This window comes from Pongo abelii, chromosome 13 (genome assembly GCF_028885655.2).
Source record: "Pongo abelii isolate AG06213 chromosome 13, NHGRI_mPonAbe1-v2.0_pri, whole genome shotgun sequence".
In the NCBI taxonomy this organism is placed as follows: Eukaryota; Metazoa; Chordata; class Mammalia; order Primates; family Hominidae; genus Pongo; species Pongo abelii.
Window position 1 is genome coordinate 125,546,236 of NC_071998.2, and position 17,062 is coordinate 125,563,297.

At 56.8% G+C, this 17,062-nt stretch overlaps 1 long non-coding RNA gene across 1 annotated transcript in view; it reads right to left on the reverse strand.

Moving 5' to 3' along the window:
• LOC129048044 (uncharacterized) overlaps positions 1-10,736 on the reverse strand; it is a 30,322-nt gene extending 19,586 nt beyond the window's left edge. Inside the window, exons 1-2 of the long non-coding RNA XR_008510048.2 lie at positions 10,674-10,736; positions 3,212-3,301 (exon numbers count right to left, since the gene is read on the reverse strand). This is a non-coding gene — a long non-coding RNA (uncharacterized LOC129048044). The remainder of the gene's footprint in view (positions 1-3,211; positions 3,302-10,673) is intronic.
• Positions 10,737-17,062: the final 6,326 nt, after the last annotated feature.

The following is a 17,062-nucleotide window of genomic DNA, read 5'->3' on the forward strand; positions in this document are numbered from 1 at the left end:
CTGCAAGACCCACGAAGCCCAATTCTTCACCCATGGAGGGGCGATGGGGAGAAGCCATCAATTTAAGACTTTTATTTACCTTGAACTACTCAGCCAAGCAGACACATTATTTAGGGACTAGAATAAAAAGCCATTCACTTTACTTCAATTGACCATTTAGTTCAATTTGTGTGTTACTGCAGGTAATTACTCCAGTAATAACACGCGGTAATCGGCGCTGATTGGGAGCTGGCCCCGGCTCTGTATTAATACCGTGTGCCATATATACTAATTATCCGTGTGTTACCATGGTTATTTGCATGGACGCCGTGTTAATGACACCCTGGAAACACAAAGCAATAGCGAATTTTGAATTAAATCTTTGTGTTCTCTTAGAGCTAAAAGTGCATTTCACATAAAATAATCATGAATAAAATGAGATCATCTTGGCGGAGTTGCCAGGAAGCTGATTAACTGAACTGCATAAATGTGACTTTATCCCACTCAAGAATTAGAGCCTCCCAAACGTTGTCGGGGTTGCTAGGCAACCCCCCAAGATGACATCACTCACACAAGCCGCGCTGCGGCGATGTCATCTCTACATATTTATAGCGCCTCCGCGGAGAGGGTGTGCATTATGGAAATGACATTATTTTTCTCCCGGTTGATGGGTATGAATGGCCATCAGACCTCTGAGGGCTGTGGAGAAAGAGAATTTGGGAATACCTGTGTGACACTTTCCTGGGGTGTGATAGATGCTTTATTTCCACCAGGTTACCCTAATGGGTCCAAATGAAAAGGCGTGTGTCACAGCCAATGAGTCGTCTGAGAGCTTGGTCAGTGGAGGCCACCGTTTTCTTGCCTGCGCACAGCAGCTGCACATGTGCCCAGGTCTCCCAGGAGACCTGGGACGCCCCCCAGCTGGGAAGAACCCCCACCCCTGCACTACGATGGGCCCCGGCTCCCTGCTCTCGCCCTGAACTCATACCAGGGGAAAAACCAAAGCAGGGACACAGCTGGCTTGAGTGCTGCTGAGCACCCCATCATGGGAGACATTCGAGAAGAAGCTGGATGACTAGAGCAGAGAGGAAGGGGAGGGTGGGAGGTTGAAGGTTAGGGCTCTGTGTTCATGTCTAAGTGTCCACCCTGAGCCAGGCTGGACACACAGCTGAGGCCTCTGAGTGTATGGGACCATGAGGAGTGAGGCTCACCAGGGGCACGTGGAGAAGGCCTACCCAGTGCCTGAGGCTGAGGCAGCGCTTCCTACAGGGGCTTGAGAAGGGGCATGGCTGGAGCTCAGGCCTCCTGAGCCGAAGAGGGACTCGGGATTTGCTGGGGAGCTGCAGCTCGGTCTTCCCTGAACCCCAGCCTCCTCTGGCTGCAGTATGAAGAGGGGTTGGGGGTGGGGATAAGAATCAAAATGCAGCTGGGGGGAAATCTAAGTTTGGGGTCAGGATGGCTTCAGAGCAGCTCTCATCCGCCCTGTCAACTTCCCTGTGTGCGTGCTCATTCCCGGCCACCCCCAGCCAAGCTGGCCCGCCAACCCAACACCCCACAGCTGTTTCTCTTTATAGACTCCTCTTCCTCAGTCCCTGTAGAAACGAATCTGGCATAAAAGAAGTCTCGCCAAGGTCTCCAGCGACCTCTGTGTTGCCAAACACACTCTATTCTCCAGCAGCCCTGTACTGCCTTCTTCTGGTGGCTTCTGGGAGCCCCCGCCCCATCAGTCCTCCCCACCTGTCCTCCCTACCTGTCCTCCCCACCTGTCCTCCCCACCAGTCCTCCCCACCGGTCCTCCCTACCGGTCCTCTCACTACATAATGGGCCACACCTTCTCAGTCTCTCTCCATGGCTCTTTTGCCTTTTCCCCACCCAGGAGGGCCTGGGTTAAGCCCCATCTATACCCCTCCCCAGGATCCTCCCAGTCCAGTGCCTTTATTTTATTTATTCATTTTTATTTTTTTGAGACAAAGTCTCACTCTGTTGCCCAGACTGGAGTGCAATGTCACAATCTCAGCTCACTGCAACCTCCGCCTCGCAGGTTCAAGTGATTCTCCTGCCTCAGCCTCCCAAGAAGCTGGGATTACAGATGCGTGCCACCATGCTCAGCTAATTTTTGTATTTTTAGTAGAGATGAGGTTTCACCATGTTGGCCAGGCTGGTCTCAAACTCCTGACCTCAGGTGAACCGCCCGCCTTGGCCTCCTGAAGTGCTGGGATTACAGGCGTGAACCACCGTGCCCGGCCGACAGTCCAGTCCCTTTAAATGCCATTCCTATGGTGATAGCCCCACATGCATCTACCCAGCTCTGACCTCTCTGATCTCCACCCTGCGATCCAGATGTTTGTCCGCCCACTCAACACCTCAGCATCTCAACAGCTTACAGGCTGAATCGGACAATTGCCAACAGCTCACAGCAGCACGTCCATGCCGGAAACCTAACCTCCCCTGTCTTCCCATTCCTTAAATAGCCCCCATTCTCCATCTGGCTCTGCCAACCGCATGACACCCTCCTGGGCACCCTGCCACACTGTGTTCTGCCAGGTTCCCTGGGTCCAGCGTGTAGCTCATTCCCACCCCAGGGCCTTTGTACTCACCATTCCCCGCACCTGTAATGCCCGCCCCGCACCGAGGTATTCTCGGGGTCCCCACCCTCACTGTATTCAGCCTCAGCTCATGTGTCCCCTCCTCAGGGTCCTGCCCTCCACCACACCTGCTCCCCACTGTTCCTAGTCCCTTACTTGTTTGATTTGCTGTGTAGAAACTATATTCATGTTCCCTAATGAGTTGTCAGTTTCCCTTCCTGGAATTGGAAGCTCCACTAAACCAGTGGAGCATTGAGCAGGAAAAGAGGTCTCACCAAGGTCTCCAGTGACCTCTGTGTTGCCAAACCCACTCCATTCTTGAGGGACACTGTACTGCCTTCTCCTCGTCCCTTCCGGGAGCAGCCCCTCCCCACCCCCACTGCCGTCCTCCCAACCTGTCTTCCCAATACACCACGGGCCGCATGACGAACAAGATGGTGCTCCATCTTGTTCACGTCTAGGTTCAAGGTGAGTTGTTGAATGAGTGAGAAACTGGAGCTGGTGGACACAGGTGAGACACCCAGCGTGGCTTGGGGACATTTGGGGGACAGCAACGTGTTGGGACATTGTCTCCTGAAGCAGGACAAAGACCCTTTGTCTCCAGCTTTGATGAGATGGTTTGAGTGCTTAGTGACTCAGTGACTTACCTGAGAGTTGGCGGGTCACTGGCACAGGAAAGGAGGACGGTGCAGGGCATGAGGAGTGGCCTCTGCGTCCACAGAGCCTGTGCTTTCAGCCTGCAGGAAGAGCGATGCAGAGCCGAGGTGTGGGCAAGAGCTCCTGAGGCTGGGCTGGGTGGGCATTCCCTGGGAAAGAACTTTCTGAGCTGGGAATGTGAAGGATGCATCACAAGGGGTGGGTCCTGGGCCCTGGAAACCTCCAGGGGAAACGTCCCTGTCCCTGTCCCTGAGCTGAGGCCCAGCTGCCTGGGAGCTCAGGGAGACTGGCTGCCCAGCATGCTGCCTGGAGGAGGAGTGGCGGGACTGCCTTGTGGGGCTGGGGGCTCAGCCAAGCATGCATGATGGCTGCAGAGAATTTCTACTGGTCCCCTCCAGGATCGGGCCTCCTGGCGTGGGTTTTGAGAAAAACGAATCTGACTCTGGGGTCAGGCCCAAGGTGTCAGGGCTCACGGCCCTGTACAGCGGGGCACTCGGGGCTGAGGATTGTTTGGTTGGGGGGTGCACCGATCAGTTCCTGTCCCCTGGTGACTGTGCCCCTGGCCAGCGACCTGGCCTCCCTGAGCCCTGGAGTAGGGTCCCACTTCAAATGCTGGCCGGAGCCTGCTGCCACTGAGTGCTTTAAGCAGTAGTCAGAGAGGTGGGGGCGGGGCACAGAGGCAGGGAAGACCCCCACTCGATGTGTGCCAGGGTGCACACTGATGAGCCTAGGAGACAAGGATCCCGGGTTCCCATGGACAAAATGGTGGCCATCTCCTGGCACCCCTGAGCTGCCGGCAGTGGAGACGGTGGATGGCCCCCACACCAGCCTTTCTTCATGAGGCTTTTCCAGTCTCTCCTGCCCTTGAGCAAGTTCCAGTGAACACGTGTTGCTTGCTAGGACCTGGATCCTCTGGTCCTAACTCTAACCCTAACCCTAACCCTAACCCTAACCCTATAGCAAGTCCAGCCCAAGTCCAGCCCAAGTCCAGCCCAAGCCCAGGGAGCCATCTGAGGACTAACAGAGTGGCTAATTCTTACAGACACTGAAGGAAACCAACCATGTCTCCAGATGCCAACTGCAATCGCCAGGACTGCATAAAATAAAGGACATTTACACACTCGGAGAGGGGCGGCTGCATGGACTCAGGGTGCAGAACTGCCCATCAAACTTATTGTTTGAGCATCAGTGGGGGAAGACCTTGTCATCAACAGAGCCCAGGCTGGGGAGGGGGCTTGTGAATCCCTGGTACAAACCTCATCTCCGAGAGGCCCCGGGAATGGAGGCTGGTGGCTGGGGTCCCAGGCTGTCTGCTGTGATCATGGCCCTGGTGCTGACGGGCCACAGCCCCCAGGGTCGCCCCAGTTGCTGCCTCTGCCGCAGAGGCTCCCCAGCAGCTGGAATGAGCATCCCCAGTGGATTTGGAAACCGAGTCTCAGTGCCCTCCCAGTTTCTTCATCGTGTCACCCATGAACACATTGCAATCATCATTCATGGGGCCAAAATGCTCCACTGGGGTCAAAGCAGCCCCAGCAAATGCTGACTCTCTGCTTTCCTTTGTCTCCTTTAGACACAGCCAGAACACTCTCTGCCAACTCTCTTCTGAAAACCTGTTTGGGAAATTATTTGGCAAGGGAAGTCTTGGCACACACTGGGGGACAAGCAGGGCAAAGAGCTCAGAACCTCTGCGCCCAGGTCCGCAGCAACTGGGTGTGTTACTCAGGCCCTGGACCTCCCACACCAGTGTAGCAGGGTCTCTACGCACTAGAGGGGCCCCCAAGGGACCTCTCCTGACCACGTCGGAGCCAGTTCGTCCTGCTGGTTGGAGATTTCCAGGTACCCCCTGAGTTCTGGCCCATCAGCCTTTCTGCCACAAACCAACCCAACCACATGGACGGTGTGTGGCCAACTAGGCTGCGGCTCCACGGAGGCCTCCCTCGCTGGGGGTGCTGGGCCTGGAGCTGCCTGAACTTGGCAGGGCTAGGCCCGTGGGGCCCTGTGGATGAGCAGAAGTGAGCCAGAGCCGCTACTCAGCGGCCTCCAAGGCTGCAAGGGGTGGGGGGCTGAGACTCGGGTTGGTGGCTGGAGAGAAGTCCAGGCAGTGGAGCTGGGAGCCAAGGGCTCACACTTCTCCTCAGGAGGAAAGCTCGGGTGGCTTGTGCCGAGACGGGGGTGCTGGGGCATTCCCTGAGCTCCGTGCCACTGCCTTACTTATTGTGCCTCACTGAAAACATACCACATCCTCGTAGTATAGGCACCCATTTTACAGATGGGGAAACTGAGGCCCAGAGATGCCATCACTTATGAGCTGCTCATCAGCAGAGTCTGGCCTCCAGATCTAACACCTCCTCCCTGGCCTTTTAGCTGCTGTGGAGACAGAAGGCAGAGGGTAGCCCACAAGGGAGGCCCCAAGAGAGGAGTGACGGCGACTCAGGGCTGGGAGATGGGGCTGCCATTGGAGGCATCCTGGAGTGGAAAGGAGGGTTGAGGTCAGAACGGGGAGGGTGTAGGTCTCTCCCACCCTCCCTGCCACCCTGCACCTGGGGCTTGCTCTTCCCCCTCTCCTACCCCCAAGAGCTTTACCTAAGCCTTGGACTCCTGCCCTCACTGGCTTCATACCCCAAGTCTGCCTGGCTGGGGTTGTGGAGGAGGCCACATGGCATGGCCACTGTGGGCAGCAATGTCATTGTCCTTCCAGGACCCTTAGAAGCCATAATCCCACTGCCCTCTGGCCTGGCAAGGGTGTGACTGCCTCTAACCCCTGCAAAGGGGATGACATGTCTCTATTGTTGCTGTTGGCACCATGGCAGGAATTGTCAAGGGTGACTTATTCAGGACCAAATGCACAGCCCAGTGGATGCTGCCAAGAGCCTGCATTCATCTGCTGATTGGAGGTGGTGGGGTTTAAGACCCACTTTATAAATCACGCCTGTGTGCACATGGGGAATGATTAAAAACCCCACAGGGCTTTGAACAACCATGAATACATAGGGCAAGGGCAGCTGGTGCCCTTGCAGATTGGCTGAGGATGTGCCCTCTGGGGTGGGCGAGGGGCAGTGTTTGCAGCTGGAATAGTCTTCAGGGGCTTTCTGTCCTATGACCTTTGTTGAGCACCTACTATGTGTCAGGTATCACGAGAGCCAGTGTAGGGTGGTGTCAAGACCTGGGGTTCAAACTCCAGGGCTGCCTCTAGCTCCCAAGTAATCAAACTCAAGTAATTTCACCTGTTTGGGCCTCATTTTCCTAACCAAGGAAGACCATCTGACTCACCAGTAGGAGTTATGAGGGGAGGTGTAGACAGAGCAGCTGGCTCAGCCAGGCCCTGGGGAGCATGTGGTAAAGGGAATTGCCTTGTCTCCTGGCCCCCATTTCCTCCTTTCTTGGGCCAGTGGAGCATGTGGTAAAGGGAATTGCCTCGTCTCCTGGCCCCCATTTCCTCCCTTCTTGGGCCAGTGGAGCATGTGAGAACCTGGTCTCTGGCTCAACTACAGGGTGGTCCCTCTGCAGCTCCAGGAGTGGCCTGGTAGGTCAGCATTTTTCACTACCTACTGCATGCAGTTTGTGTGCAACATGCTGGGAACAAGAACGAGGAGGATACACAGATAACGGTTCTAGGGCTCATTGTCTTTGGGGGCAGGGATTGAACCATCCAAGCCTTCTCGTAGAAGTGAGGGTGTCTGTGGTACTGAGTGAGGGGCCCCTGAGGGGATAAGGAGGGACATGGGATGTGAGTAGTGGTAGACAGGGCCAGGTGGGGTGCCAATTTAACCCTTCATGCCTCAATATTCCCATCATGGAAAAGGGACCATTCATCACTTTCTAAAAAGGAGCAGGAAGTAGTAGGAAAACCAGAAAGTGGAAGGTGGGACCTGTCTGACTTCAGGTCAGACAGTAGTTCGGCTGCCTCTGCCTCCCCTAGTGGCATCTGAGGGCGTCAATGGAGTGCTGCTGTGTGTCCTCTGTCCACATGGCCCCTGCTGCTGGGCTGTCACTCGGCCCTTGCTGCTGGGCTGTCACTCAGCCCCTGCTGAGTGGGGTTGCTGTGAGAATTACAACATTGAAAAGCTTGTCCTCTGGGAAGAGCATTGTGCCCACTGGCTATTACCAGTGTGCATTTTGTTTTCCCTCATCCTGACCTCAGAGTGGGGCTGCCTGTTCTGACCTCAGAGTAGGGCTGCCTGTTCTGACCTCAGAGTGGGGCTGCCTGCTCCTGCCTGCCCAGGATGCTGATCAGGGGACACTCAGCTCAGGGAGTGGAAGATTGGCCTGGAGGTTCCCCAAGACTGGGACAAGAGGGTCTGATCCACCTGGGGAGGGGCCCTTCCTTCCAGAATCCCAGGGGAGGTCCAGGAGGGGCCAGTGGAGAACAGAGCAGAGCCAAGAGAGAGCCAAGGTTCCCCGGAAGTTTCCCGCAGGGAGCCCACCTGGTTTCCAGCTGGCTCCATCCACTGGTTCTGGACTGTGTGGGCAGGAGGAGCCCAACAGAAGGGGCTCAGGCTGGGAGAAGACTCAGCCCTGGGACAGAATCCTAGGCCTGGGGGAGGGGAAGCAGTGACAGGGCCATCCTATCTGAATTCTCCCCACCCTCATTTCCTAGGTCTGCTGGGCAATGCCGCCTGCACCTCTGGGGAGGGGTGGGGCAGTACAGGAAGACCCCTCTCCCAACCTGGGAGAGTGATGGGCAGCCCCCAGCCCCGCCCCACGTCCATCAGCTCTTCGTTCAAGGCTGGGGTCAGCCTGAGGTCGCAATGCCTTTGTGTGTGTCTGTGAGGGGGTGGCCCCTCTGCAGGCCTTTCACGTGGCTGCAGACCCTGCTGGCCTTTCTGCCAGGGCCCTGGAGGGAAGGAGGGCTGTGAGCCCCCAGATGCTCCAGCACGGCCCAGGCACTATTCATCAGAGCCGATTTGTCAAACGGGTTTGGAGGCAGCTGCAGACAGTGAGGCGAGGGCTGGCCTCATGGGCTCTGCCTGGACAGGTGCTGGCCGAGAAGGGCCAGCCACAGGAACTGAGCAGGGTTTTGGGGTGGACAAGGTTTCTTGACTTTGGACTTGGGACACGTGGGAGAAGGGTCCTGGCCTGGCCGGCTTTACACAAGAGCCTGGGGCTTGAGTAGCAGAGGGGAGGCCCGCCAGGGGCTGTCCCATTCTGTGCAGTGTGGCCTGGGGCGAGTCACTTCGGTTTCCATCGGAAAAGGGGCCGTGTGATAGCCCAGCAGCAGGGGCCGTGTGGACAGGGGACACACAGCAGCGCTCCATTGACCCCCTCAGATGCCACTAGGGGAGGCGGAAGTGGCTGAGCTACTGGAGATGGGGAGACTGAGGCCCCAGTGGGAGCTCAGGTAGGGGGGTCCCTTTGTCCTGTGAGAGCCCCTCCCCTCCCCAGCTGAGGCCCCAGCCTCCTCATCACAGGTTGTACCCAGGGTCCCCTGGGGTGGGGATTTCTTTGTCCCTTTGGGGTCCTCAGGCTCTGTTGTCAGGGAGCCAGCATGGACGGATGGCCCGTGGTAGGGGGCAGGTGGCCTGCAGCCAGTGAGGACAGACAGACAGACAGCAGCACACCAGAGCTCCTGCCCGGCCACCCTGCCCTCCTGCCAGCCTCCCTCACTTCCCTAACTCCTGATTTTTCATCAAAACAGCACACAGGCTCTCAGGCTGTCCACGGTCACGGGGCTGCGAGGGGAGCTGAATGAGGCCATTACATTGGCTTCTAATGTCCCTGCAGCCGCAGCTCAAAAGCTGCCTCGATCAAGCACCCGGGACATTCCAATTTCCGCCTGTCCCTCAGCGATCGTATCACGGCCTGAGTGATCTCCTCACTGGCGGGCGGCAGAGATGCAAGGGCAGCCAGTCGGCCAGGAGCCCCCACCCACAAGGCCACCCCTGAGCCCAGCCATCCACTCCCTCGGGAACAAAGGGAGTCGCGGGCCATGGCCGACAGGGCTGAGAAACAGCTGCATGCTGCCCGTAATCGTCTCCCTGAGTCCCACCCAGGCCCTGTGCTGGGGTTGGGCTCAGCTCATCACTAGCTGGCACCCTGTCATTCCATTCTTTTTCCCCTGGAGGGGCTGGGAGAAGGCAGGAGCAGCCCTAACTAACATGCCACCCATGTGGGGAGGCGAGGGGGGTCAACGGCTCAGGGGCTCAGAGGGGCAGCAGCCCTCCTCGGTCGTCCTCAAGACCTCAGGCCTCTGTCATTCCCTTATAAACGGCCCAGGGTTCTAGGGAGTTGGCTGCAGCTGGGCCTCATAGCAGCCCCCAGCCTGCCAACTTTGGGCAGGAGCTTGGAGCCAGATGGCCTGGGGTTGAGAATGTGCCGGTGCCTGGGGGTCCCTGAGCCTCACCCCCCGGGGATCTCCATGATCTCCCGGATCTCAGCACACAGCAGCTCATTTGTAAAGAGCTTTGTTCCCGAGCTGGTGGCTGTGGGATGAGAAACCAGTTTTTAGAACCTGACTAAGCAAAAACAGGAAACAACCCAGATGTCCCTCAGCTGGGGCTGGATAAACAGGCTGTGGCCCACCCCTGCAATGGAATACTACTCGGTGACAAAAAGGCGTGCATCGCCGGAGCTGCCCCGCCGATGCTGCCTCACAAGGCTGTGCTGGTCGGGTTCTGCTGTCGGCACAGAGCTCAGGCTGCCGTTGCCAGGGCCGTGGGGCTCCTTGTGGGGATGGAGTGTGCTATATCTTGATTATGGTCACAGCTACGTGACCACATGCATTGGTCAAAACTCCCAGAGCTGTGGATGAAAAAGCGGCGTTTTCCTGTATGTAATGTGCTGTATGTAAATAAAACACTGGAAAGGGCTCTTTCTTTGCACGCGACACAGACAGCAGCCTGGAACGGGCCCAGCTGGGCTCTGCTGAGAAAGCGGAGGCGGCTCCACGCTCACCGTGACAGCCGGGAGAGGACCTCACGCCGTCTGTCCCTTCGTCCCTCGCTGGGCCTGGAGCCCAGGAAGGGCTCTCGGGGTGGGGGTCTTCTCTCACAGGCCTGGCTGCCCGTGGACAACAGTGGGGCCCTCCCCAGCACTTGCCTGGCCTGGGGGAGAGTGGCCAGCGGGGCCGGCCTCGAGGGGGCACTGGGGGGTGTCCTTGGGCTGAAAGGCAGGACTCTGTCAGGAGGAGCCCTGCTTCCATTGACATAACAGCTGGGGAAGTGTCACCAAACTCACAAACAAGCCAACACCAAAAAGGTTAAGCCATGTGGTGGAGGGGGATCAGAGGTCGAGGAGTGGCACCTCAGAGCCGCTCAGCCCCTCGGCTTCTCTCTCGTTCCAGCCAGATGCCTTCAAAGACTGTTGGCTAAGTAAGCATTGGGACTCCCCTTTCCTCCTGCACGGCAGCAACAGAGATTCCAGGACTGCTCCGGAGAAGGGCCGGCTCCCTCCTTTCCTGCAGACTGGCTCCCAGCCTCTCCCCCAGGGCCCCCCACAGCCCTCTGCGGGAATTACCTGCAGGTAAAACAGCCTCTCTGGGTCCTCTCCTCCCTGAGAATCTCAGGCCTTTGCTGTGGCCCTAGTAACACGCAGCTACTACGTACGCTGGGGCCCTATTATCCTATTGGCCGATTATCCTATCGGCCACATTAGATTGGCCACCTGTAACTGAGTTACTTTCCCTGACAACAGAGGAATGGGGAACCCCGGATAGGCTGTCCCGAGGAGGCGCAGGCTCTCAGCTCCTATGACCTTCAGGTCAGGAGAACTGGAGGGAGAATGGAGGAATGAAGGCAGCCATTCCCAGTGTCTGTGGATGGCTTTGGGCCATCTCATCATTCCCATTTCGCTGATGAGAAAACGGAGGCTGAGAGCGCCCAGATAACCTCCTTGATGGGACTGAATGCATCCGGCCCGGGGACTCTTAACCTCAGCTGCTCTGGAGAATGTCCCGAGCCCAACCCAGGCTGCTCCCGGACCACGTATATCAGTATCCTGGGATGCAGCCTGGGCACCAGCGTTTTGTAATGCTCCCAGGTGAGGGGCATCCTGGGCCACTGACGACTGCTCATCCTCACCCTCCTCGGGCCAGGGGTACTCCCTGTACCATCTGAAAAGAAAATCATAGCTGAGATAACTCACCTCACACACAATTTTGCAAGAGTCAATATAATGCCCTGTTATATGGAGGAGGAATTAAAGGGAAATTGTATGATAAAATCATACGTTTTTCAATATGTAAAGGCCTGGCTCTGTCTCCAGGGGGAGCCCAGAAGCCCCCCCGAGGCATGCCTGGGTCATCATGTCCCTGCGCCAGCCCCCACGGCCGATGCGGGCAGGCCAGGCCTGGCGTTCCGGCCTCCAGCAGCTGCGCATGTGCCTGTGATGTGACTTTCCCAGGTGGTCAAGTTCCAAATGCAGCAACGTGTCCTCCCTTCAATGGACACAGGAGATGCTTTCCTGGAAAAGCCAGCGAGGATTAAATGTGCAGCAAAGATCCCCAGGACGTATTTTCTAAGGTTCCAGCTCAGGTAATTATAAACAACCTCTTTGCTTACCTGAACGTCTGGTGAGACCAGGGACAGAGTTACCCGCAGGGCTGGCCTGTGTATTTACTGAAGGTCATTGTGACGACTCAAAACAGCCCGTCCTGAATTTCCAAAATGCCCCTTGGGAGTGGAGCCACCTAGTGTTCAACCATTTTGATGTGTCCTGGTGACAACAGACACTCTGGGGACAGGAGGAGCTGCAGGAGGATCACTTGCTGCAGGGCCCGGTGGGCCACCCGTGTAAAGCTTGCAGCCATCAGTATCTGGAGGGCTGGAGAGGGGTCAGGGTCGCGGGAACATCCCACAGAGAGGCCAGGCTGGGACCAGTGCGAGGAGAGAGGCAGAAATGATGTTTTAATGCAATGTTTTAAATAAAGTTAATGCAAAATGAATGCAAGATATCTGTGAGGAAGGAAATATTGAAGTTTTAGAGGAAAAGGGTCTGTGGTCCTGACGTTCCCTTTTGCCCCAGGCTCCGGGTCCAGGCAGGGCGCTGCTGGACACTGGTCTCTGATGGCCTCTCTCCATGGCAGAGGCCTCCTTGGCTCAGGGTGGGGGAAACCTGGTCTTCTGTGCATCTGCAAGATCACGTCTGGGTGGTCAGTGGCTCCCCACAGACGGCTGCAGGGCTGTGGGGCTTGGGCAGAACCCTCACAAGGTGGCTGTGCTAGGCTGGGTGTGGCTGACCCACTTGGGGTGGTTTGCAGCCTTGAGGCCCCTTCAGGCAGGCACAGAGGTGGGAGCCACTGGAGGGTGCCCTGTGGGGCACAGGCGTCAGGCGGTCTGGGCTGGCAGTTCTCAGCCCAGCCGGACACATGAGGCTGGTTCTTTTTTTTTTGAGACAGAGTCTTACTCTGTCGCCCAGGCTGGAGTGCAGTGGTGCGATCTCCACTCACTGCAAGCTCCGCTCCTGGGTTCACGCCATTCTGCCTCAGCCTCCCAAGTAGCTGGGACTACAGGCGCCCACCACCACACCCGGCTCATTTGCTGTATTTTTAGTACAGACAGAGTTTCACCGTGTTAGCTGGGATCGTCTTGATCTCCTGACCTCGTGATCCACCCGCCTCGGCCTCCCAAAGTGCTGGGATTACAGGCGTGAGCCACTGCGCCCGGCCCACCTGGGGTTGGTTCTAAGCATCCTCTGCCCAGGCCACACTCAGGCCAGTAAAATCCCAGTCTCTGGGGGTGGTGTCTGGGCAGGAATGTTTCAGAGTCTCTCCCCAGGTGACTGTACCATTCAGCAAGGATTGAGAGCCCTTGGGACCCACCTGACCTGCCTGCCTGAGTTTGGGTGACCATGCTTCTGTGTGGGCAGTGCCACTGCCGCCTGTCCCTTTCTCGGAGAGGCCTCATGGCCGAGGCGTGCGTTCTTTTTTCCCAGCACCGTCACCACCTGTGTTGTCCTCACTTGAAAGGTGGTCATTTGAGATCTACAGGACCGTGCCTAGTTCACAAATGGGACGGCCACTAACGTTCTTAGAGTCTTCGCCTTGCGCTAGAACTTTCCAGGTGTGTTCTTAAAGCTCTCAGGGGAGCCCCGGGCTGTCAGCACTCTCCTATTGCCCCATTTGACAGACCTGGAAGCCGAGGGGCAGAGGGCCTAAGTCTCTTGGCCCAGTCCCTGGCAGGACGAGGAGAGAGGGAGCTGGAACCTGGGTCTCCACACTCGCTCCAGCCCCTGCCCCACGTTCTCTCCCTTCAGGGTGAGACCTTTCTGTGCCCTTTCTACGTCACCCGGAGCCCGTGACGCCCGCCCATCTGTCTGGCTGGAATCGCCGCCTGGCCCCTCACCACGGTTATTGCCTTTCGTGCCGAGTTGCTCGGGTTTGCTGTGTTATTGGCTCGTTTTTCATTCTGCATCTGCAGTAGCCAGACTTGGAGATGAAAAGCGTGTGGCGCCTAACCATGATGAAAGAGGGGGCGCCTGCGAGTGCCTGAGCGTCTGAAAAGGACCTTTTAGAGGCGGAGGAGCAGAGGAGGAGAGTGACTGCGGGCTCAGCTGGCCCCGCGGCCCCGTGGCCCCGTGGTCTGGATGGCGTGGCCGGAGCCTGGCCTCTCAGAGCCGAGGCTTCCCCAGCTGTGAGGCGAGAGAGAGAGTCACCTTGCAGAGTTCTATGGCGCGGCACGGAGCGGCCATTCCATAAGCATCGTTGCCGTAGCTGTAATATGTTATCACTATAACGTATATCTATGAGTCATAAAATAATAGAACTATTTTATTTTGGAGATCTCTTAGAAAACATAAACAGGAGAAAGAACCACGAAACGGCTGACTTGAGAATAGCTTCCTCTCCGATATTCAATTACCCTTCCCGCTCTCTCCCCCTCTCTCTCCTTCTGCAATTTGATTATTTCGGGGCCCACAATGCACCTGTGCCAACATCCCTGGGCCTCTCCTGAGGGCGCACACAAGTGAAATAAACAGGCCTTGTCTGCGCCCTCTCTCTTTGGGAGTGGCGTGGGTATGCAGACCCCCTACAAAGTCATTTTATCTCTCAGGTTCGTGGGTGAGCAGGAGCGTTGGGGACACAGTGCCAGTCTGTGTACCCTGGCAGTGTTCTCCTCGTTCCGAGAGATTAAGGAACACGCACCAGGTTACAGAACAACCGAGGGGCAGGGCTAGGCTTCTAACTCAGGTGTCTGGAACACGCTGTTTTCCATTTCAATATTCAGTCGTCATTCAACAAACAGTGATCACATGGGTTCCAGGGTGCTATGTGTGGGGGGCCGGGCGAGTAAGAACCCGGTCCCATGGCAGCCGCATTGTGGTGGGAGAGCCAGAAAATAAACATAGGCCAGGCAAAGGCCCAGGATAACTTCAACGCCACCGAGGGCTTTGGGAAGAGGCCCCAAGGGGGTGTGTCAGTGGCGATGGGGTCTGATATGCAGGGTGGGCAGCAGAGGGCTCTGGGGGAAGGCAGGGCTGCAGACACCCGCTGCTGTCTCGACAGTTTGTGAAGTTTCCACATGAGCTCATGATGTGGGGAAATTTGTTCCTTGTTCTAGCTACAGATGAGAATGGGATGTGGGTGCCAGCTGTTGGTCAGTTTGCCGCTGGCCACCGTCCAGCCCTGCCCTTCAGTGGCTAGACCCTCACCAGAGACTTGGGTGTCAGGGACCCATGAGATCTGCCCCTTGCAGTATATAGGAATTCTGTACCTTCCTCCCAGTTTTGCTGTAAACCTAAACAGTTCTTAAAAAATAGAAAACAAACAAACAAACAAAAAAACCCCACAAAACCCCACCCCCCTAACTGGCCCCTTGGAGAAAATGGTGAGCCCATCCTGAGAAAAGGCCAGTGCTCTGGAAATCTCTCTTGTTCTGTTCATGAGGCATCATCACGGATGGGAAAGAAATGCATAGACTTTTCTGTGATATTTCTCTGCTTTTCCGGGGGGTAAGTACACCCCAAAGGGTATGTGTGCATTTGGAAGGTTTGCAGGTTCCGTGGCAGGCCTATTGCCTGCCAGTCAAGCAAGATTCCCAATACTGGAGGCTTCCTCCGACCTGGTCTGAAACAAACGTGGTGAGTCTGTCGCAGCGCAGCTCCTAGAGCCTCGGAACCCCCACGGCCCCTGCAGCCACTGAGCGGTGATACGGGTCCCTCTGTGCCTGTCTCCTGGCTTCCCTCCACTTGTGCTCTGGCACCTGAGGTCTGTTGACAGTGTTGCCTCACCATGCATGGATGCTGCCATGTGGCAGGAGGCAAAGGTCTCAGCATCTTTTTTTTTTTTTTTTTTTGAGACAGAGTCTCGCTCTGTTGCCCAGGCTGGAGTGCAATGGCGTGATCTTGGCTCATTGCCACCTCTGCCTCCTGGGTTCCAGCGATTCCCCTGCCTCAGCCTCTCGAGTAGCTGGGATTACAGGCACCCACCACCACGCCCAGCTAATTTTTGTAGTTTTAGTAGAGATGGGATTTCACCATGTTGGCCAGGCTTGTTTTGAACTCCTGACCTTAGGTGATCTACCCGCCTTGGCCTCCCAAAGTGTTGGGATTACGGGCGTGCTCCACTGCACTCGGCTAACATCTTTTCATCGTGTTACCGAGGTGGGCAAAAGCCCAGGAGGCCGGGACGGGGTGCAACTGGTCAGCAGGGATTCCAATGGCTGAGAGGGATCCTGAGATCCACCTCACTGGTGGTGGTGTGTGTTTGGGACCCTCCTCTGTGGCCCCGGGCCGTGGCAGACCTTCTCTCTGGGCAAGTTGCTATGTACTGTGCAGCACTGACTCACCGGCAGAAATTTGGAGTGGGAAGTTTGGGAGGGATCTAGAGAAGTCAGGAGGGGACAGCATAGCTGGAGGACAATGGGGAGAGGAGTAGGCCCCCTGCAAGCCTGGGCAGGTGGCAGCTCTGCCCCAGCCCCTGCAGGTTGGATCCCATGGCAGTCACTGTCTGGCATCCACGGCCAGCGTACCTGAGAGCTTGTTTGAGCCGCCTTTAGCTGTTTATAAGACATCCCCCCATCAATGATCTCCAGCTTAATTTAGCTCTTCCCGCAGCCCCAGGAGGCAGGCTTCACCACTGCCCTTCACAGATGCTCCAACCTGACCCCCCATCCTCCCGCCAGCCATGACCACCGGGCACTGGCCTGCCAGCCTCTGCGCTGCCACTGTCAGCTGGAGAGAGAGCCGATGGCTCATGGCACAGCCTGGAGGGTTAAAGGAGGCACGGTGTCTGGGGCTGGCCCAGTGGGCGTTCCGTGTGTCATGCTTGTGTGTCTGAATTTCCTTCATTAAAACATTTGTTTTTATTGAAGTGAAATTAACACAGCATAAAATTAACTATTTTAAAGTGTACAATTCAGTGGCATTTAGTTCATTCACAATGTTGTACAACCACTACTTCTATCTGGTTCCAAAATATTGTCACCATCCCCCAAAAGGAGACCTATACCCATGAGCAGTCAACTCCTCACTGTCCACTCCTCATCCCCCGAAACCACCAATCTGCCCCTTCCCCTCCCCTCCCCTCCCCTCCATTCCCTTCCCCTCCTCTCCCCTCCCCTCCCCTCCCCTCCATTCCCTTCCCCTCCCCTCCCCTCCCCTCCCCTCCCCTCCCCTCCCTTCCCCTCCCCTTCCTTCCCTCCCCTTCCTTCTCTCCCCTCCCCTCCCCTCCCTTCTACTCCCCTCCCCTCCCCTACCTTCCCTTCCCTCCTCTCTCCTCCCCTCCGCTGTCCTTCCTTCCCCTCCCCTCCCCTACCTTCCCTTCCCTCCCCTCCCCTCCCCTCCCCTCCCCTCCCCTCCCCTCCCCTCCCCTCCCCTCCCCTCCCCTCCCCTCCCCTCCCCTCTCCTCTCCTCTCCTCTCCTCTCCTCTCCTGTCCTCTCCTCTCCTCTCCTCTCCTTTCCTCTCCTTT